This window comes from Neomonachus schauinslandi, chromosome 13 (genome assembly GCF_002201575.2).
Source record: "Neomonachus schauinslandi chromosome 13, ASM220157v2, whole genome shotgun sequence".
Taxonomy (NCBI): domain Eukaryota; kingdom Metazoa; phylum Chordata; class Mammalia; order Carnivora; family Phocidae; genus Neomonachus; species Neomonachus schauinslandi.
In genome coordinates, this window is record NC_058415.1 from 82,450,382 (window position 1) to 82,474,775 (window position 24,394).

Below are 24,394 nucleotides of genomic sequence, written 5' to 3' on the forward strand. Positions count from 1 at the left end.
TTGGTTTTTAAGTACCATTCTTCACCAAAAGGAACCCGAGCTCCTTAAAGAAGGAAAAAAAGAAAAAAAAGAAATGTCTGATTCCAGAGCTGGGGCTGGGAAATATCTTGTTGTGCTAGGAAAAAGGCAGTGTTCAACACACGATTAGGACATGCCAACAGGACACAAAAGCCAGCGTGGAGGGGCTCCTGTTGACAAAATCTGTGACAATCTGAGCATCAAACCAAATAATCATAGAAAGAGATTATGTAATAATAAATAAAACAGGAAATCATGAGTCTGTGCTAATATAAATAAATGAATCGGAAGTCTGATGAGGATAAAATGAGGATATTCAGAATACACTTTTTTTTTTTTTTTTTTTTTTTAAAGATTTTATTTATTTATTTGAGAGAGAGAATGAGAGAGAGAGAGCACATGAGAGGGGGGAGGGTCAGAGGGAGAAGCGGACTCCTTGCTGAGCAGAGAGCCCGATGTGGGACTCGATCCCGGGACTCCAGGATCATGACCTGAGCCGAAGGCAGTCGCTTAACCAACTGAGCCACCCAGGCACCCTCAGAATACACTTTTTAATTACAAAGGGAAAAAGAAGGGAGACTCCTGGGAGACACAACCTTAAGTAATGCGACAAATTGAAAGGGTGCCAATTGACAGAATGCAGTGAAACAATACAGAATACTTCCATCATATTCTAGCCATAGACGTAGAACCCAATCCTGAGGATGAGGGACTTTCTACAAATTAACAGCCAATGTCAAATTCAAAGAAGTGTAAGAAATGTTGAGGATCTATTCCAGAATAAGATGACAAAAGAGACAGGAAAATAAATGCAACATGTGATTCTGAACTACAGCTCGCCCCCCCCATATATAGGGGGTCCAAGTATTACATGGTAGTTTTGTGTCAAAACTTTCTGATTTTGATGATTGTAATGTAGTTAGGTAAAAGAATGTTTCTTTCTTTCTTTCTTTTTTTTTTAAGTAGGCTCCATGCCCGACGTGGGGGCTGCAACTCACGAGCCTAAGATTGAGAGTCACATGCTCTACTGACTGAGCCAGGCAGGCGCCCCAAGAATGTTTTCTTTTTTAAAAAAATACACACCAAAGTATTTGGGGGTTACGGGGTATTATTTTGGCAACATCTCCCAAATGGGCATTTGTATTGTACTCACAACTTTTCTCTCTATATTTTTTAAAGATTTTATTTATTTGAGAGAGAAAGAGCATGAGCAGGTAGAAGGGCAGAGTAGCAGACTCCCCGCTGAGCAGGGAGCCCGAGGCGGGGCTCAATCCCAGGCCCCCAGGATCACGACCTGAGCCGAAGGCAGATACTTAACCAACTGAACCACCCAGGCGCCCCTTTGATATGTTTGCTATTGTTTCAAAACTGAAATAAAATGGGAGAGGACAGAATCTAAGGGGTCTTTCATTTCATCAAAGATACCGTAAGTAGACCAATTAGAGTATACAGAACAATAATATGAGCTGGGAAAATTACATTTTAAATTTTAAACCATGGCTATAGGGAGGGGCATGCAATAGAGAGAATGGCTGATTGCAACTGTGGAAATCAGTATTCCATGCACAGAGAAGGCTGAGCATCAGTTAGGCTGTTCTCAGTATATGGGAGGAAAGCTGGGAGGGGTGGGGACAGAGAGCATCAGAGACAGAAGAAAAATCTCATGAGCAATGACTTGCAGGCTGGACGCACTGGGCCCGATTTGAGAACTGTGTGCAGCTGGGAGAGCCAGAGAGAAGGGTATGGAGGCTGAAGGACAGAAGGCAAGGTAGGGATCAAAAAAGCCAGACTCCAGGGGCCTGTCATGTGCCAAACTGACGGGCTTCCCCTTTATTTTGTAATCCCTGGGGGACCAAAGGGCCAGTTAAAGAGAAGTAATATTCTCAGGAAAGTATTTACAACTAGGTAGAAAGTGATGATTTCCCATTTGGCACAGTCCAGCGGATCTCAGCCTTACCAGAACATGTCTACTTTGTTACCCTAAAAAGAAAATCTTAGATAATCTAGTTATATACATAAGTTTTAAAAAGATCAATTTAAGTTCTGGTTCTAATATAAATAATAAAAAGAAAAGTACTTTATAATAAAATTTTAACATTTAAACACTCAGACACTATTATATTAGAGATATAATGAAGTAGTACCTCCCTGGGTACCAAAGAGCTGCTTATAACTTAGGTCTGGAATGAGTTTAAAGCTAAGAAGAGTGACACAGAATAAGGTCTTTCAATTTTTCTCAGTGATTTCCACTGCCTGAGGAGCTCTTAAAATTCCATCTTGGGTACTCCAAGAGAGGTATCCTTTCTTTTCTCATTTCCTGACAGATTTTGCCGAGATTCATCAGATAAAGCATCCCTTGGTTAAGGCTAATTGGCATTCAGTATTTAAAGTTTTCAAAAAACAAAAACCCCCAAAAATTAAAAAAAAAAAAAAAAGCAGAGCAGCATGGCATACGCTGGAGACAATACGGACTTGCATCAAATAACCCTGGGTGAATCTCTGCTCTGATCCTTTCTGTGACACCTCAGGAATGCAATCAAAGACCCAGTTTCCTCTTCTGTAAGATATACACCACCTAACTAATGTAACTGAGGTATGCAGACCACACCCAGTCTGGCGCCTGGAATACTCTCCCTACCCCTCTCTGCCTAACATTCTTGCCGATCTCAGCTTTGAGAAGCTTTTTGGTTCTGTCTGGGTCCGAGGTGTCTTTAGAACTCCGTTCAAGAATTCCTCATGCCCTGCAGTCACCAGAATGAATAGGAAAGCACGAGCCATTATGAGAGGAAACTACTCACGAATGATGTGACCACTTAAATCAGTAAGTCCCCACTCAGCCCTCTGGTTTGACCTAGTATCTCTCCCTGCTCCTGTGTCAGTGTCTTGCTGGTCAAACATCTACAACAAAATGTAAATAAAACTATAACCACTGCAAAGGATGCAGGATTTCATGAAGCCCTTGTCTGAGATGCTGGACACCTGCTCAGGTGCAAAGTGGCCAACAAACGAAGATCTGGCTGCATCAGACCAGGTACCAAGGGACAAAGAGAAAACTCAAAGCAAACAAGGACGGTGGTACAGCAGTCACATCAAAAGAAAATGAATTCAGTATCAAAGGATTCAGAGAGGCCTGGGGGAAATTGATGAAGTCCTCAAATACTTCTGGAATAATTACTCTTTTAATGATTATGCTGAGAAAGTCAAACATAAAGTGTTATTATGTCAGAAAAACCATAATCTCTCCCTTAAAAAAATCATTATTGTCTCATGATTTATTCTATCCCACAAAGACTGCATTATTGGAATAAAAGCTAGATTTTGTTGAATTCAATTTATTTCCATAATTTGAGTTCCATTTCTTTCCTAGATAAAATCCTAAATAAAGTTTCCCCTCATTTTTACTGTAAAATTTTGATCCCCACTTAAATAGATGCACTTTACTCCCAGAATATGAGGCCCTTCTGGGCTGACCCTCCATGCAGACTCACCATAGTTTATAATGCATGCTTCTTTTGTCTTCTCCATTAGTGTCAACTCCATGAGAGCCGGGATCATGGCTGTGTGCTGTTTAGTCTCTAATATGTGCCTGGCACAAGTTCCCTTGACAGCTGTAACTCACGCCTGTAGTTTCTACTAAGTCCAGTGCCACTGGAGTAACAGTCAACTAATCTTACTGGAAGGCAGGGCATTTTAGTAGGAAAATGATCCAGAACCAAAAATGACCCCTGCCAATGGACTGCTGGAGTCTGTGACAAATAATTAGAATAGAGTGAGTAAACAATCAAAGCAGATCATGAATAATGCACTAAGTTAAGGTTTCTTGCCCCTTGCCTATCCCTCCAACACAAGTAAACACCACTATCTACTTTTTGTGTTCCTACCTCAAGTACTATGGAAAAATGTCACAAAACCACGCTGATTATTTTAATTTGGCAACTTAATTTTTCAAGCACAGGTGAGCCTTTAAAATTGCTCAAGAATCCTCAAGTTCCCCAAAGAGTCTGCTCCAAACTTTTCCTTCTTCTCCCATCTCTAACCCAACCCTCCTGCTCTTCAGAAGATACTCTTGTCCCCAAACTTCCTGATGAGAAAAGCTCTACCATGAGTTTTCCTCTCTTCCACTCCTAGACTCCTCATGCCTTCCCTCTGCTCTCCTAACTGGGGTAGGAAGTAGAGAAGACCCTAGATCTCAACTACATTGCCTTCTGTAAGACACATCTTCTCCCCCATTACACTCAGCCAATGAGCACTCCCATCTGTAAGCACAACAAAACCACCCATGTGTGCTGGTCCACAGTTTTCAAACTACAGCCTTAGCACCAAGGTGTATGCATTCCACCTTCTAAGAAAAGCACACCACATCCTCCTGAGCTAACCACATTAAGCTTCAATAAATGCTTTCTGGAACTTAAAGTGACGTTTACAGTCCAAACATCACACATTTCTAGATCATTCGTTCTGCAAATGTTGCAGTCAATCATCCATCAAACCACATATTTCTGCACACTTATTAAGACCCATCCAGTATATGCCTGGCATTGTGTGAGGTACGTGGGGAATGAGACCAAGGTCCCAGCATTTAGGGAGCTCACAGCCTAACGAGCAGACACATGGGCAGACAATGTCAGCAACATAGGGTCTGTGTTACGACAGAGGTGCAAAAGGTTCTGGAAGTCTCCCCACAAAAATGACACTTTGTTGATCAACTTTCCACAGAGTGCAGTCAGAAGACCCACCTGGGTTTGAGTATCAGTTCTATCCCTAGCTGTGGCCTGAGCCATTTTTTCCTCCTCTGTGTATGAAATGGGGATAACACTACCTACTCTCACACAACTGTTGTGAGGGTGACCTATGTGAATGCACCTACCACTGTGTCTGGAACAGAGTAAACACTCTTTTTTCCTGATAAGATCACACTCTTGGTGCTAGTAAGATCAAAAGTCAGAGAAACCTAAATAGGAGAACAACCCCCTCCCCTTTGGGAGATCAAAGCCAGTCTCACTCAATCTGAGCATTCAGCTTTGCTCACAGCTGCTGATCTCAAATTGTAAATTTATTATGGTAGCCAGTTAAGCTCAAAAATCTCTGATTTATGTCCATAATTAGCATCCCATTGTGATACCTATTACATCTATGCAGGAAAATGTATTGCATGCACCGAATGAGTAGAAATATTAATTTGCATTAGGAAAAAAACACAGAAAGTTCCCATAAAACATCTGTGCTTATATAAATCTACCCAAACACACACTTGGATTTGATTTTGGTAACAAGGCTCTTTTCTGTCTTGATGGGTATTCAATAATTGTTGCTTTTAGAGAGCAGATCTGCTGTCTTCTTTCCTATGACAGCGTTCCTGTGATTGAGGGAGATTGCTCAGGAGGCAAGCACAGAGGCACTTTTCTGTTATCACCGGCGAAGTGTTGGTAACAGAAGATCTTTGGAGTAATGACACCTACACTGACAATTGAGTGTAATTCTCAGATATTTTCCGTTGAGCCCAGAGAGGGCGAGCACACAGGCCTTTCATCATTTTCCTAAGAGAGTTTATGATGCTGCCCACTTCTGTATTCACACACCTGTAAGTTTTCTCCCCATTCAGAGCATCTTATTCTATGGTTTAAATTACTACTGTAATATAATATAATGGGTTAGTGAGATTCTAACTAAGGCCCACCTTACAGAATCTTTCATAGACTAAAAGAGAAATACATTGTCTCTGCTGAAAAAACCACAACAAGGGGAAGAAATGGCTACACAAGAAATCCGGTCTTACTTTCAGGAGTAAACAACAAAATTAATGATGCTACTCTCATTTTAGAGCTAAGAAGTGAAAGCTAATGGAGGAAGGGGAAAAACATTTACCAAGTTCCCAGTGCTCTGAAATATTATTCTTTACAACTCTAGAAGATGAATCATCATCCCATTTTATACATGAGAAAACGGAGTCTTGGAGAAGTAAAGTGATGTGGTACCTGGGCCAACACAGCTACTAAAAGCACAACTCAGACACAAAACGAGTCCCGTACGATTTCTATCCTCCTTGCTCCGTGCAACACATTAGCAGTTGCACAACATGATCAAGTGTAATGATCAATCCTGAAATTAGGATTTAAAATTCCTACCTTGCTGGTTTTCACCATAATGCCCTGATAAATGAAAGCTTGCCTCCAAAAGTCCCTCTGCTCCAAGTGTTCGGAGCAATCCAACTTTGGCTGCCTCCCAACCATTCAGCGTGTTTTCTTAGTTTGCCAGTTCCAGGGACACTAGTCATGTGTCAGCTCTTTATTGCTTTAGGTATTAGTGTGCACGTTAGATTCAGACACGCAGATATAAATAGCTTGATTTAAAATGTTTGATGTTTTTTAAGTTTTTAAGTTTCCAGTGCTTCATATCAAGACCCAATGCCTCTGCTACCTTAGATGTGTATTTTTAAGAACTTATCTAGAAAAATCATGGCCTGTGTCATAGATTCTTAAACAGACTATGTTGCCTTTTTTAATTTAAAATATAAAGCTTTAAATGTATGCTTATGGTGGTGACAATTAAGGAAATGCTAGATTAGACAGGGCATCAGTTTTCCACGAATAGCACTCATTTAAGTTCATTTCCACCCCAGATCTCTACTCGAATGCTATATCATTCAATCGCAAATCTCTCTATAAAAGTGTCTGGCTGTCTCTTAAACCCATTTACGCTCTATGCCTCAATGCCTTTCCTTGGCAACTTTTTCCATATGCTTAACTTCTTTCAGGGAAGCAGTTCTGTCTCAATTCACGGAACAGCACACCAATCACCACAAGCAGGCAGGCAGGTAAAGAAAGGAAGAAGGACAGACAGGCACACAGAGAGAAAGTAGGATATGAAGGTAGCTGGTCCAATAAAAGTAATGTTTTAAAAGGCAAAGAGTTTTCAGACCAAAAGAAAACTAACCTAGCACCTAACCCCAAGCAATCAGAGAGCCCTGAACTTGAATTTATAACCCAAACACCCTGTACCATATGCAACTCCAGACACACAACTGGTAGCAGTACTGGCGATTTATGACTTATGACTTGTTCATATTTAATTTGTAACCAAACACTTCCCCTTCCTCTTAGCTACCTTAGAACTCTTGATTAACTCTTGTTTTCACAGGTCAGAGGTTAAATAAAGGAAGGGAAGCATTCTGGGGTGAGATTGCCCAGAGCACCACATCCAAGAATGACCTGTGCAAGCAACATTAAAATAAGTGATAAGACTAGAGATTGTTCAAGACAGCTGATGTTCAAAGCCTCCTTTGGGTACAAAGCAGGACCTTGCTAAGGGCTGGCAATAAGGACAGACCGGAAACTGCTCTCAAGTTACCTTTTGTGACAGAGCAACTCTCTCACCAAGACGTTTCTCCCAAAATGCTCTTGGAAATGAGACTGAAGGTTCTCAGGGAAGGAAAAACAGGAATCGGCACAAGTCCGGCAGCCCTGCCCCTGCTTCATTCTGTGACAGGCATCTGTCTTGCCCACCAGATCCTCTAACCCTGGAGAAAATTTCTACTGCTATCTCATTTTGTAGCACACCTGGGCCAGGCTGAGGGAAGCAGATTTCTTTGTACAAAACTAATCACACAGAGACACAGCCACCCCGCTGAACAGGATAGTATAATCTGTCCAACTGCAAGACCCATCTAGATCCAAGTACCTTTACCACGGCGCTACTCATCATGCACCAAACATGAAAATAAGAAGAGTAGAGACCGGGCGCCTGGGTGGCTCAGTCGGTTGAGCGACTGCCTTCGGCTCAGGTCATGATCCTGGAGTCCCGGGATCGAGTCCCGCATCGGGCTCCCTGCTCAGCGGGGAGCCTGCTTCTCCCTCTGCCCCTCCCCCCTCTCATGTGCTCTCTCTCATTCTCTCTGTCTCAAATAAATAAATAAAATCTTTAAAAAAAAAAAAAAAGAAGAAGAGTAGAGACCACCATTTATTGTGGAATTACCACATGTCAGGAACTTTATATGCATTGGCTTATTCTCCCCTCATCATAATTCTATTAAATAGGTACCATCATATCCCCAGATAACAAATGAGAAAACTGAAGCACAGGCAGGGTAAGTAACTTGCTCAGTCACACAGCCACAAAGTAGAGCAGGGTTAACTTCAGGTCTGTGTGACTTACTACACTGACAGACTCTTCTCTGAAAAAAATCTCTTAGGGAATGGTATCAATGAAGTGCACATTAGACAGCACGTACACTTTACATTTGATTCAGTGTTTTCAAATCGTCAAAACAGAACAACCATTAAACTCATTTGTTTTGTAGCTACCTTTCATTCATTCATTGCCTAATGTAAGCCAAGCACTGGGTAGCAGTGAATAAGGCATAGCTTCCACAAAGGTGAGGTCCCTGGTTTAGATTTGTGCGTGAAACCATCATGGCATTAGGAATGATCTGATAAGAGGCAACAAAGACACAACTTGAAAAATATGAGAAGTAGCAGCTGGGCCTCGGGAGAGGAGGTGAGGTCTGCATTCCCTCTGCACCATAACCACGTAACACAGCCACGGGATGAAAGTTTCCTCTGGTGTGCCCTTCAAGAGGAAGGGCGGGCCCCATCCTAAGCAATGGAGGAGCTGGGGACCCACTAACAGGGAGATCAAGTTGAAACAACATGCCACTAGTCACTGTCTGTTTTGTTGCCCTGATTTAAAACAAAACAAGACCCCTACAACTCTCAGTCCACTCTTCATTTTTTAAAATAATATTTGTACTTATGACTTACTGCTTTGTTATAAACCTAAGAAAGCAGTCCACAATGTTACAAAAGCCCAAAACTGGTGTTATTAAACTCCCTCAAAATACAGTAGCTTAGAGGAAGGTGAAGTATTTGATTAAATAGAGGTATTTGATTAAATAAGCCGTAAGTCTTAAATCCCCAGTGACATTACCACTTGTGCGTCTCCCTCAAAAGAAACCCTAAAAACTAATCTTTAGAGAAAGGAGGCTCAAATAGCAAACCTGGCTGAAATAGGTTTCTCTGATAAAAATTCTTAAACTCACATAGTATGAAAGAGAGCAGGAAAGTTGTCTTCCAATGAGTAACTACTCAAAGCAGAACATTAAAATGAAGGTCAGAAAAAGTATGCATGAATTATTTTTGCTATATTTTCACCAGCATTAAATGCTGTGACTATTTTGGGGGGGATATATTTTAAATGGTAGTTCTTTATTATGTATGGCAGCAATACATATATACACGCACCTAAATATGCGCTAAGAGAATGGTTAAATAAATTATGGTAACTCCAGGAACTAGAAAATTAGGTTTTAAAATATTTTTAATGATAGAGCAAAATGTCCATGAAATGATATAGATTGAAAAACAGCAATGTTCACAGCTATGTATCATTGGCAATCATATACACTCATAGGAAAACCAGAAGATAAAAAATTAATAGTGGTTATTTCTAGATTATGGGGTTTGTAGATAATCTTTGTTTCCTTTTGCATTCTTTTCTGCATTTTCTACGGCTTACATACTAAGCATGAAGTGTCTTAAAAATTAGAAAAGGTTGTTCTGTCTTTTAAGTACTCTGTGTTGTTCATTAAGTGCAAATACTTGGAAGCAAGCTAAATGTACAATAGTTTGCAATAAATTATGAACTACCAGAATGATGGGATATTATATATTCATTAAAATCAGACTATGGAAAAATATTTTAACATAGAAAAATATTTACAATATATTTAGATTTAAAAGCAGGCACTGGGAGGTTACTGGATGGTTCAGTCAGTTAAGTGTCTGACTTCAGCTCAGGTCATGATCTTAGGGTCCTGGGATCAAGCCCCAAGTTGGGCCTCCATGCTCAGTGGGGAGTCTGCTTCTCCCTCTCCCGCTGCCCCTCCCCCTACTCATGCTCATGCTCTCTCTTCCCCTCTCTCTCAAATAAATAAAATCTAAAAAAAAAGAGGGGGGGCAGGCTCTAGGGGTGCCTGGGTATCTCAGTCAGTTAAGTGTCCAACTCTTGATTTTGGCTCAGGTCATGATCTCAGGGTTGTGAGATCAAGCCCCATGTTGGGCTCCTTGCTCAGTGTGAAGCCTGCTGGAGATTCTCTCCCTCTCTTTCTGCCCTTTCCTGCCCGCCCCCCACCCATGCATGAGCACTCTCTCTCTCAAATAAATGAATCTTTAAAAAAAATAAAGCAGGCTCTTTAACATGTGCAAGTAACTTTTCATTTTTATGTTTTCCTATATTCTCCAAACTTTTACAATCAATACATATACTTTTATTAACTTTTAAATTAAAAATAGCCACATGTGTAATTCCTCCCTGCCTACCAACTTCCAAGTCCTCTTGCTTGGTGGCTGGGAGGATTCACGATCAGGGAGAGTGGAATCAAAAGCCTATCTTCTCGTTTCCTTAAGTGTGCTTAATAACTGTGATGACCCATTTCTCCAACAGGCTCTCTGGAGGAAATGGAAGTTAGCACTCTTTAACAGACTGGTCACACCAGAGTCTCACGCTCTTTCTGCTACACCATGCTTATCATGGATCTCAGTTCAAGGGCAAGTGTGGTTGGCCAATAAGGTTTTCAGTGACCTTCCTTAATGTGGAAACAGTCAGCCTCAATAAAGTCTAGTGGGCCTCAGAAAGTGAGACACCCTCACTTATCCAAGGCCACCCTAAGTTGAGAGGGGAAAGAAAAAGGGTCAGAATCTATTTTTCCCTGTTAGGTTTTGAGGACAAATCTTTAAGGCTGGGTTATTTACATAAACATTTAGTTAGCATCAATACATGCCAGCCCTGTGCTAGACAGCCAGGATAAATATATGAACAAGACACAGTGCTGCCTGTCCTCAAGGAACCTAGATCTCTTAGGGGAAGACAGACATGTAGACAGTTCTTCACAATGCCACATGAGGATGCTGTGATACGGTGCGGGGGTGGCGTGGGGTGGGGTGGTGGTAGCACCAAGCACTAAGGGAACATGGAAGGAGAGAGCGTCTTGACTAGACCAAGGTGTCAGCTAAATGAGGAAGAGAAGTTGGATGAAATAAAGGAGCGCTTCCATCTGGAGAGAACAAAATCTTCCAGAGGCAGAGAGACAAGGAACAATAAATGGCTTGAGGTGGTTGGATCCCACCTAAAGGTGGGGCAAGATGTTTCTCTATATAATGTTTTGTGGAGGGGGGGATAGGGGAAGGGAAATCCTGGCAGAAGATAACACTAGAGAAGTCCAAAGTGATCAGCCTGTGAGTTTTATGTGCAAGACTAGAGAGTTTAGCTCTTCTCAGAGTTTTAAGCAGAGGAGGGATTTAATCAGACTAATCTTTTTAGACTAACACTCACTTTAACAGAGTAGAAGGTGAACTGAAAGAGGAAGTAGGAAGCAGATAAACTCAAAGGTCTTAAGACCCATTTATTGGCCCAAGTCCTCAAGGAAGAAGGAGAGTCTAAAACTGAAGGCTTTTGTCAGTGCCCTTTTAATTACTTAAATTACTGAATGCAATTAAAAAGAAAATTCGATTCTAGGAGAAGAGCTAAAAAATGAGTTCCTGTTAGGCAAAGGGTGGCCTGAAGAGTGAGCTCCCTTCAGAAGCAACATTGCTGTGTGACATGGTGGGAGAGAATATGGGGTTGGACAGCCAGGAGCAACAGGGGTGATGTACCCCACCCTACCAAAGGGCTCCCCCTGAGCTATTCCTTCACCTCTCCAAGCCTACTTTCTCTGCAAAAGAAGGCTTGTTGGGTCCTACTGACCCAACAAGGCCATGGTACGGAACAAATTAAGCAATTCAATAATAGTTTAATGCAAATAATACCAAGTGCCTGCTACAGTTCACAGATGTATCAAGTACTCAAAAATAGGTGGCCGCTGTTAAAATTGTTAGAAAAGGTCTACTTGATCTCTCAGGTGACAGAGTGGTTCTATGCCATATTCTGGATTATTTTAAATGTCTTTAAAATGCTAAGAGCCATGAGCATATGTATATTCTTTACAGTTACTTTTAAGATTGCATTTGTCACAAAAGAGTGGGCTAGTGTCAATAGGGATTTTATTAATATCTCTCCATTTGACACAAGATAAAGATTTCATTTCAAAGACAGAATGAAAGCAAAGGGGAAAAAAAGTTAGGAATCGTAAATGTATCACCAGTGTTTTTTTTTTATCATTCTTCAATGAATGACTCTTTTCAAAATAACACTGCAAATAATTCCTCATGCTTCCTATATTGTTCCTAACTAATTAAATAAGATCTAACCCTAGAAGATGTAATATGCTATAGTGATATAAAAAATAGCAACAGTAATAAGACTTCAAGAGCTATCATTAAACAAACATATGGATGCTAACATTTTTACCTTTCACAAATGTTTGAACTTAACTTTTATGGGTCTAAAATAGAGCAGCTTCAGCTAAAACCAGTTCAGCACACTGAGCCATTAGTGGAATGGGAATGAAAATATCTAGTACACCTCAGCTATGTCAGGCATTGGACCAAGCAGTTCAAGACCATTATCTCTCCTCACCTCAGCTACATGACATGGGTTATCTTCAGCTACAACAGACAGATGAAGAAATGGAGGTTCAAAGATGTGCGGCCATCACCAAGCTAGTGAAGTGGCAGTCAGGATTTGAAGTAAGGTCTTCTTGTTCCAGAATTCATGACCCTTTTTTTAATAATTCAGCTTTGAATTATGGTGTACATACAATAAAATCCATCACTCCATGTGCGCCGTTAGAGGAGTTTTAATAAATGCACACAGCTGTGTAACCACCACCACAATCAATATATATAACATTTCCAGGACCCCCAAATGCTCCCTTGTGCCCGATCTAAGTAAATCCCCCTCACCCCTTATGGGGTGTCTATTAATGTATCCTAGGTCCTACCACACTATATTAAGATCATCTGTTTACCTCCCATTCTTCCCACCATCTACCTTTTTAAAACCCACATCTTTTTAATATCAATTAAAATTCACCCTTTTGGGTGGACCGTTCTATGATTCTATACATGATCTCTTAAGCCATACCGTGTATTTTAGCCTTTTCCCCAATGCTGACCAGTGAAGGACACATTTTTTTTTTAAAGATTTTATTTACTTATTTGACAGCCAGAGAGAGAACACAAGCAGTGTGAGCGGGAGAAAGAGAAGCAGACTTCCCGCCGAGCAGGTAGCCCGATGCGGGGCTCGATCCCAGGACCCTGGGATCATGACCTGAGCCGAAGGCAGACGCTTAACGACTGAGCCACCCAGGCGCCCCTGAAGGACACATTTTAATAGTAACATATTCCTGTGGGCATTCCCATGTATCACAGTTCCATGGTGCTAGCTGTCACTGTATCCCAAGTGAGGGGATATTAAGGGAATACCTTCCATCCACCTAATGTACTAAAACAGTGTATCATTCACAAACCTCATTGGCTATGTAATTTAACATTAACAGAGTACTTGAGATGTACCTCACAGGTGAATGAGATAAACCAGTCTTTCTACACTGGGGTTGTGGTGTATTATACCTCTGTATTGTAACATGCTTTTTCCTAGTTAAGAAACTATGCCCAGCCCAGAGGTTTGACCATAATACTACGAGCGGTGGCGAGAGGTTGCTCCGTGACCAGAGAAAGCAGAACCCAAGATCTCTGCCCCCTCGCCCACCCAGGTGAGCCAAAGGAGGTGTAAGAGCAGTGAGCTGCTCTAAACTGTTCAACCCTCTTATTTTATAGCAGGAATGGGAGTCCAACGGTGGAAAAAATGGATGCAGAGCCATGCATTTGCACAGCCAAAAGGACATCCCAAAAAACACAGAAGTAGGTATCTCTGTCCCATGAATGGCTCTGCAATCCCTCAGTATTACTCTTTTTTCTGCTGTACCTCCTACTAAGAAGGGTGCAAAAAAAAAACATGGATTCTCTTGTCTCAGAGAATGTAGAGTAGTTGTGGTCTTCAATACTTGGAATTGTCCTGAAACATCAAAATTTTAATTGGATTCCACATGGAATTCCGGTAGTCCCTTACCAACCACAATTTAAAATAATGTCCATTTAGCTCCAAACTTGATGATCTTTCTATCTACTGTGTATTTTGATATCTACTCTGACGCCCATTTGGCTTTAGTATTCTATGGTTCATCTGGTCATCAAACACTTACTGACTAGGAGGCTCTTTGCTGGGCCCTGGGGCTAACAGGTGAATCAGGCAGAGTCTCTAATTTTAAGGAGCTCAGTGTCCAAAGGGGGAATCAGACGCATAAATCAACAAGTGTAATTACCAAGATAAGGGCTATGAGAGAAGTATGCACCGGCACCAATTATCTCTCTCACATGAGCATGCACACACGTGGCAGACGACCAACTCCATCAGATGTGACAGAATTTCTTTAAGCCTTAAGAGGGGTTGTTAATAATTCTAAAATTAAATAAAAATGGTCACATTAGAAGATTCTTTATTTAATAGTAGGACAGTTGAGTAAAAGCTACTGGAGCACAGAATCCAATAGTGATGCCCAAAAAGAGCTTACGTGATTCTTATGAACAATTTTCTTCTTCTTCCTTTTTCTGTTAATACAAAAAACTGGCACCTTTGTCTGGGTCCAGAATGTAAAATCAGGAAATAAAATGGCAAGTCTTACAACTGTGAACTTCAATCAGCTCATTACAAACCAAAGAGACATATTTGCATGCATGTTGCTACATTCATTTACCTATTCTGCCAAGCCATTCAATTACACGATTTCAGATTTTGTATAAAAAATACAGCCATGTTTCTTTCAAAAGCTGGTATTTGGAGAAAAGTGATTAGAACAGCATGCTATGATACGTTAATACAGTGGTTTCATTTAATGGACAATGGCAGTTTCTCAAATGCTCCCTGTATTTTAAATTATTGCACTTAGAATTCACGACTACAACGTGTCTCAACTTTTTTCTTTACTGGTGCACAATACACTCCACTGCACTGTGAATGCAAACAAAACACATCATCAGAAGAGTTTTGTTAGCATTTGTAATCTTAACGAAAGTCATTTCTAAAGGTGGGGGTGAGTACAGTGGGTTGTTCAAATCGTGTGAGCACTGAAAAGGATAAAGCCTCCTAATTGAGGCAAGAGTGAGGAAGAGAGAGAAAAAGCTAAAGCAGGAGAAAAATCTGAAACCAAAATTTCACATCCCCTTGGAGAGACAGGGCATAAAAGAGATGGAGTTTATCCTAACCAGAAGCAGCTGTTGCTGTTTGAATTAGGAAGCATTCCTAATGAATCAGCAGTTCTTATAATAAATATACTCCCCTTTGAAATGTGAGGATTCTGCTATGAGTATTTCTTTTGATATATATTTTTACATGAACTCATTAGACAGAGAAGAGGGGGATCGAGCATGTTCCTTTCTAAAGTATGATGGCTGTTTTATCCATATCATGTCCTCTTAAGGTTACTGAAGGCTTATGGAAACAAGAAATAAAAAACACAAAGCTCACCAGGACCCTGGTGCCATTTAAAGATGTTTGTAACAGTTATGTCAACCAAATACCTGCCACTACACTAACTTAACTAGTCCCTATTAAATTTAAATCAGAGCTACACAAACAATTAAAGAGGCATGCCTTTTGCATTAATAAAGGAATCCCCAAATTCCAACAAGGTGAAGATCTGCATGTAGAGTACATTCTGCCCCCCAGATATTCTTCTTGTCATTTTAAGAAGACAAAAGGGAAAAAGTAGGCATATTTATAAAGATGCACACATGCATATTTATTTCATTTCCACCTAGGTTCCATATTCCTCTTTTTTTCTTACACTTAAAAACAATCATTTTTAACAAAGGTTTCTCTAAGCAAAAATCACTATGTCTCTATCAGGACAGACAGAAAAATTTAAAGCACATCTTCCCATCAGCAGAGGTGAGTACAAGTGGCCGAGCATTATTCTACCCACTAGCTAGCTTTCTTCAACTTTTATCAGTCTTTCTCCGCCTCCTCCTCTTCTGTGGTGGGTTTCCAGGATTCTTGGAGCCTCAGTGTAAAACCCAGGAACCCTGGAGGGAGTTCTAGACTGACTGTAATGGAGAGACCGTTAGAGCTGTCTTATTTCTCTTCCCCTAACACCAAGCATACTTAAGTCTTAAACTTAGAAATGGAAAGGAAAGGATATTCTAAATGTAAACACAATCTGTAAAAGATTGTGTTTACACAATCTTTTAGGCTGCTTAAAAACAGTTTTTCCACTAACTTAGACATGACCTCATATCTCACTTAGGTCATCTGTGCTCTCAAACAACAGGTTAAGAGAACGCAAAGGATAGGTAGAACTGCAGATAACGGAAGTCAAGGACCAAGAGGATTTAACTCTACTATTACCATGTCAGTAGAGAAGAGGCTGAACTCCTTAGAGGAAGGGAGACTTGGGTCCCATGAATGAAAGTGGATGGATTACCCTGCTTCTTGTACCCTAATTGGGGGGTAGAGGGTGAGGGGGGCAGCAGTGTGCATACTGGAAAACAAACCAAGGACTCTTGAGATCCTTTTGCTTAAAAGATCAGTGTGTGTTTGCTCTACATTCTGAGAAATTAGAAAAGTGGGACCCAAAAAGCCTCAGGAAATGTGTGTGAGATCACCTGATAAATGTTAGAGCTATATTTGAACCCAGGTGTCTCTGGATCCAAAGCCACAACACCATGCTGCCTCCCTCGTCTCTTCCAAATCATGAATAGATAGGATTCTGCTCACTGGGAAACACTGCCTCCTTAAGACATTTCACTTGGCCATAAAGCTCTAACTTAGTGACCTTCTCTAGACGAAGAAAACAAGGCAGAGAAGAGTTAAATGCACTTGACCAACATTACATAATTCCATTTTAAAAGTGGGACTTGGTACACTTACCATGAGAAGCGCTGAGAAATGTATAGTACTGTTGATTCACTATGTTGCACACCTGAAACTAATGCGACACTGTATGTTCACTATACTGGAATTAAAATCAAAAACTTAAAGAAAAGTGGGACTCAATGTCCTGGGGGACAGACTACTAAAATTATGAGTCATCACTGAATAGTTAGCTCCATAGAATTTCCTTGGATTCGTTCTTCTGCAGACTTGGACTCCTACAGAAATGCCTGGCCTGGCAGGTGCTTATTTGGCCCAGGCTTTCATGAACCAAGAGGGCAGCTCTGTGGTTTGTGCACTGCTTTGCCCTGTATGCTCTGCTGGACAACCACGCTGGCTCTGAAAGTATTTCATTAGATGAGGACGGATACAATATATGAAGGAGTAGCAGAGGAAAAGAAGTTCAGATGTCTGAAATGTAGACAACGATTTATACACAAATATATATCCAGCTCAGAGCTTCTTATGATAGCAAAAAATTATAAAGAGGCTAAAAAAATTGGCAGTCTATTTTTCTCAGGGACTAAAATAAAAGACATTTGATTATAAACCCAAGCTTCACACATGAGAGATAGGCAAGTTCCTTAACCCTTGGTTTCCTTTTCTTTAAAACGTGCTAAATATCTCAAAGTTGTTGTAAGGATTCAATAGTATAATTCATGTAACTTGCTTAACAGTCCCCAGGTAGAAAGTAACCAATAAATGGCAGCTACTGTTACTATTATTAATTCCAATAGTAAAGGATCATTAGGCAAGGTATGGAATACCTTCATGATTTAGCATTATGTGGCTGAATGACATTTTAATGTTATAAAAATATGTAAAAAGACATCAATTCAGTTAAAAAAGGTACACAATCTCAAATATGTAAATTGTAAAATCTGTGCATATGTACTATATGTATATTACACATAGCATTAGAAAAGGAATAAAGGACATACACCACAATTTCTGGTTTGGGATGGTGTTATTTTCTTCTTCTGTACTGAAAAAAGTATATTCATTCAAAAGTCAGTTTCATTTTTTTCTCTGTGGATATCCAATTGTTCCATCAACATTTTTTTAACAGACTATCCATTCCCCTCCCCCGCCATGAATGATCCTGGCACCTTTGTCAAAAACAAAAAAAACTGATTGAGGGCGCCTGGGTGGCTCAGTGGTTAAGCATCTGCCTTCGGCTCCGGTCATGATCCCAGGCTCCTGGGATCGAGCCCTGCATGGGGTCCCTGCTCTGCGGGAAGCCTGCTTCTCCCTCTCCCACTCCTCTTGCTTGTATTCCCTCTCTCGCTGTGTCTCTGTCAAATAAATAAAATCTTTAAAAAAAAAAAAAAACTGATTGATTCTGTTCCACTGATCCGTATGTCCATCCTTATGCCAATACCACAATGCCTTGATTACTATAGCTTTACATTAAGACCTAAAAGCAGGTAATGTGGTTCCTCCAACTTTATTCTTTTTCTTTCTTTTTTAAGTATTTTTATTTATTTATTTTTACGAGAGAGAGAGAGAGAATGAGCATGAGCGGGGGGGGAGCAGCAGAAGGAGAGGGAGAAGCGGGCTCCCTGATGAGCAGGGAGCCCGATGCAGGACTTGATCCCAGGACCCCGGGATCATGACCTGAGCTGAAGGCAGAATGCTTAACCTACTGAGCCAACCAAGCACCCTATTCTTCGTTTTCAAACTTATTTTAGCTAATCCTTTGCCATATAAATCTCCATACAAATTTTAGAATCAGCTTATTGAATTCTAGAAAAAAGCGTAGCAGTATTGCATTGTACTCTACAGGTCAGTCTGGGAAAACTGACATCTTTATAACAGTACCCCACAGAAAACAGTATCAGTAAAGGATAGGTATGTATACACACAGACACATTGAGGGACAGATGTATTCTAAGGAATTGGTTTGAGCAAGTACAAAATCTATAGGGCAGGCAGCAGGCTGGAAATTCATGTAAGAGGTGATATTGTATTCTTGAGTCCAAAATGTGTAGGGTAGACCAGCAGGCTGTAAACTCAGAGAGGATTTCTATGTTATAGTCCTGAGACAAAATTCTTTCTTCTCATAGAAAGCTCAGTTTTTGCTCTTAAGGACTTTAACTGGATGAAGCCCAACCGTGCCCTGGAGGGTTATCTCCTTTATTTCAAGTGAAGGGATTATAACTGTTAATCACAGCACCACCCAGACTAATGTTTCACCCAAAAACTGGGCACCACAGCACAGCCCAATTGACACGTACAATTAACCATCACAACACCCTTATATCATTGAGTTCTTGAATCCATGAGCATGGCTTAACTCAGATCTTCTTTTAACATTTCTCAGAAATGTTTTACACTTTTCAGTGTCTACATAATGCAAATATTTTGATCAATTTACCCCTAAATATTTCATTTTATTAAATTGAAGTACAGCTGACATAGAATATTAATTTTAGGTATAAGTATTTCATATTTTAATGCTATTATAAATACAGTGTTTTATTAATTTCAATTTATAATTTTAATATCAATTTCCTTACTGCACATCATATACAAACGTAATAGAAATGGATCCCTAAATGTAAGAGAAAAATCTGTGAAATGTCTAGAATATAGGAGAAAAATCTTTGTGTTCTTAGGTTCTGCAAAGATTTCACAAAAAACATGAACCATTAAAGAAAAAACTGAAAAACTGGACTGTATCTTCTAATAAATAAGCACATGAAAAGATTTTCAACATTTTAAGTCATTAGGAAAATGCAAGTTAAAACCACAATGAGACACTACCATTTAACAGTAGGACTAAAATGAAAAAGACACTATCAACAGTTGGTAAAGATGAGGAGCAACTGGATCATATATTGTTGAAAAACTCTGCAGTTTCCTATAAAGTTATTATACCACAAGACCCAGCAATCACAGGTCCATACAAAAGTTTAAACATGAATGTTCATATCTGTCTTATTTACGGTAACCAAAACCTAGAAATAACCCAGATGTCCATCAACAAGGGAATAAACTGAGATACATCCATACAACAGAATACTACTCAGCAATAAAAAGGAACAAACTATTCATATGCATAACATGGATGAATCACAAAAACGTTATGCTGGGCAAAAGAAGATAGACATAGAAGAGTACATAAAGATGATTCCATTTATGTGAAATCCTAGGAAAGACAAAGCTAATCTGTAGTGAAGGAAAACAGATCTGCAGTTGCTAAGGGCCAAGGCTGCAAGGAGTGACTGAGAAGAGGAGCGAGGAACTTTTCAGGGTAACAGAAATGTTGTATATCTTGACTACGGTAGTGGTTATCCATCTGTATACATTTGTCAAATCTGCTAAACTGTACACTTAAAATTCGTGAGAGTGTGTGTGTGTGTGTGTGTATCATTAGATCTTCCATTTTGGCATATTGGAAGATTAGTTACTTTGAAAAACATATTGTTCATCCGGCAAAGAGTAAACACTTCAGAGAGCAGAAGATGAAATGGAAACTGGAACTCAGAAAGGTAAACTAGTAATAAAGGTAGCTTTTACCCTGAAGCTCTTTGCCAAACTATGGGCACTTCGAATTCTCAAATGATGGAGATACAAGGCAGAAGTGAAAAGAGGTAAAGCCTAAAAACCTCCTAAGTATACTACAACCTAAATTTAGGTGCTTCAGGGCTACATCTTTAGTGTAAAAATTTAAAAATTTGCATAAACTCTGCCAGCAGAAATGTTCTATTCTGGATGCTATTGCAGGGTGGAAACAAACATCTCCACTGACAATTTCTAACTAAAAGTATGCTCTCACATAGATTTGTAATCCAAATTTACCTACTATGGTCTGATAAAATGGCAAACAGATAATTTACAGAACAGCATAATTATCAGTACCTCTAGGTGATAGCCAGAAGCATAAATGAAATACAGATCAAATGTAGAGGGACTCAAAATTTAACCAAGGCCTCAAAAATTTCCTACAAATACAGCTTTATAGACAACTAAAATAATGAAAAATGGAAAATAAAAAAAAAAACTATTCAACATGTTTAAAAAATAAAGATTGAAAATGAGTAGAAAACAAAAAAGACTACAAATAACCAAGCAGATCTATAAAAGAATTAAATGGAACCTCACAAAATGAAAAGATGATAGACACATGTAAGGGTAAAATTAGTGAACTGAAAAATAAACCCAGATACATTATCCATACTGTGGCCTAAACAGACAAAGAGAAAAAAAATACATATGAGAAAGAAGATAGTCTACAGACATACCACCCTTCTTCCAACTGGAAAAAGATAAGTAACATAAAAGAGAGTGAAAAAGTCTAACACATTCTAATCAGATTTCTAAAAGAATGTAATAAAAAGGGGCGCCTGGGTGGCTCAGTCGTTAAGCGTCTGCCTTCAGCTCAGGTCATGATCCCAGGGTCCTGGGATCGAGCCCTTCATCAGGCTTCCTGCTTGGCGAGAAGCCTGCTTCTCCCTCTCCCTCTGCCCCTGCTTGTGTTCCCTCTCTCACTATGTCTCTGTCAAATAAACAAATTAAAAAAAAAAAAATGTAATAAAAAGAGTGAAGGTGTGCCTGGGTGGCTCAGTCAGTTAAGTGTCTGCCTTCGGCTCAGGTCATGATCCCAGTGTCCTGGGATCAAGTCCCTCATCGGGCTCCCTGCTCAGCAGGGAACCTGCTCCTCCCTCTGCCTGCCGCGCCCCCTGCTTGTGTGCACTCTCTCTCTCTCTCCCCCTCTCTCACACACAAATAAATAAATAAAATCTTTAATAAATAAAATCTTTTAAAAAAATGGAGAAGAGGCAATAGTCAAAAAAATAATGGCTGATAACATTCCAGAATTACTGATCCAGAAATCCCAAACAAGATAAATAATTCTATATCAGCGACAAAGCATTGTGAAATTGTACAACTCCAAAGACAAAACAGGAAGACAGTGAATTCGTTTAAGAGCAACATTTGTGGCAAGTAAATAAACAAGTAAAAGCAAATTAGAAACACAAAAGAACCTCTTTAATAAATAACAACTAATTGAGACCTATCCTATTGGAGGAATGTTAAAATACTCTTTAAAATCAGACACAATAAAAAAAATCACTATCTTTAATTCTACTCAACATTGTACTGGAGATATGGGGCAGCACAATTGGATAAGAAAAGGAAATAAAGGATATAAAGAAAAGAGAAAAAAGACAAAATAGTCATTTATAAGTTACATGATTTTGTATCTGAAACACAAAAGAACATATAATAAACTACTAGAATTAATTAGATACACGGGAAAAGATCAATACTTTGAACTGCTAAACAACAGAAAATTAAAGATATATACCCTTTATAAGCCCACAAAAAAATAAGTTCTTAGTGAAAAAATGATCCCAAGATGCACAGGATCATTATGGAATATATTTTTAAATGTTATTAAAAGATATTAAAGTAAGACCTAAATAAACCTGACATCATGTTTAAAGTTGTAAAGACTTGTTAACACAAAGATGTCAATTCACCACAGACCTATCCATATATTCAATGAAAGTCTAATCAAAGTCTCGACATGGTTTTGATGAAACTTTATAATACAAGTCTAAAATTTATTTGGAAGGGTAGGGAACCAAGAAAAGCAAGACATTTTTGAAGAAAAGAAGGTGAGGAAACTTTACTGACAGATATTAAGACTATCGTAATCAATGCAACAAAATATTAGCACAGAGATATACAAATTAGCTAGTAGAACAGAATGAAAAGCCAGAAACAAGACCTGAAGATATAGGAAAACCTGATGTATGACAAGGTCAGCACCACAAATCCCTAGAGGAATGAATGGATATTCAAAACATGTTACAGGGGCAACTGGATTTCCAAATGGGGGGAAAAAATTGAAATTGGAACCCAACTGTATAATATTAAAAAAAAAAATCCAGGTGGATTAAATATTTAAATGTGAAAGGCAGAAACTTCAAACACCTAGAAGAAAAATAACCCCAGTAACAATACTGAAGATGTTAACAATACATATAACCTAATATCATTCATGAACACAGACAAAAATTCTACACTAAATATCCAACAAAGCCCAGTAATATATAAAAAGGATAAAATATCATTACCAAGTGGATTGGTAGAACATTTAAAATCAACTGGTTATAATTTGCCATTTTAAAAGAATATAGGAAAAAGCCAGATGTTCATAGCAATAGATGCAGAATAAACAGCAAAATTCAACACACATCCATGATAAAACTTCCTCACTTTAAGGACATCTTTAAAAAAATCTACAGTTCTTATTATACTTTATAGTAAAACACTGAGAACAAGACAGAGATACTCACTCTCACTGCTTGTATTCAACATTCTATATGGCACTGGAGGTCCCACCCAATGCAATGAGGGAGGAAACAGAAATAGAAGGCATAAAAATCCAAAAGGAAGAAGTAAAACTGTCTATATGCAGAGGACATGATGGTTTACATTACCTAGAGAATCTAATAAAGTACTCCAACAGCTAATAACTGAAATTAACAAGGTCACAAGATACAGTGTCAATATACAAAAAATAAACTGTGTGTGTATGAAAATATATATACACTTTTACATAGCAAACAATTGGCAAATACAATAAAATAAACAACCAATTCTGTTGATAGCATTGTAAAATAAAAACAAAAATAAAAAAAACCATACCTAGGAATAAATGTAACAAAAGACATGTAAGACCTTTAAAATGAAAAGTAAATATACAGCTGAAAGAAATTAAAGACATAAATGGAGAGATATGCCATGTTCATGGATTAAAAGATTTAATATTGTTATGTCATCTTCTCTCTAAACTGAGCTATCGATTCAATACAATTCCAATCAGATGTTTTTGTAGAAACTGGCAAGCTGATTCTAAAATATACATGGAAATGCAAATATAAAGTAATCTAGAAAAAGACCACAGTTGGAGCATATGTACTACCAATCTTCAATATTCACTCCAAAACTACAATACTCAAGACAGTATGGCATAAAGATAAATATAACAATGGCACAGAAGAGACTCACACTTATACCATCACTGCCAAGGCACCTCAGCAATCCAACAAGGAAAACAGGCTTCACAACAAACAATGCCGAAAGACTGATAAACAGATGGGAAGAAAAAAAATGAACACTGAACCCCCACCTCATTCCAGGTACAAAAATCAATTTAAGATGGACCATGGATGTAAACACAAAAATTAGAATTATGAAGTTTCTAGATGAGAACATAAGAGAAAACATAACAGCATGACTTGGGGGTAAGCAGAAGTTTCTTAGAGCAGAGAATGCATAAACCACAAAGGGAAAATATTAATAAACTTCATCAGCATAAAAAACCTGCTTGTCAAAAGAGACTATTAAGAAAATGCATAGGCAAGCTCTAGACTGGGAGAAAATATTTGCACAATATATATATATCTGACAAAGGATCGGTATTAAAATACATAAAGAATTCCTACAAGTCAGTAAAGAAAAAGTCAGAGATTTAACTACTTTCTTCATGCACCAATAA

The 24,394-nt window shown here is 39.0% G+C and overlaps 1 protein-coding gene across 1 annotated transcript in view; it reads right to left on the reverse strand.

The window, feature by feature from the left end:
• Positions 1 to 24,394, reverse strand: part of DENND1A (DENN domain containing 1A) — a 502,559-nt gene that overhangs the window by 268,994 nt on the left and 209,171 nt on the right. The window lies entirely within an intron of this gene.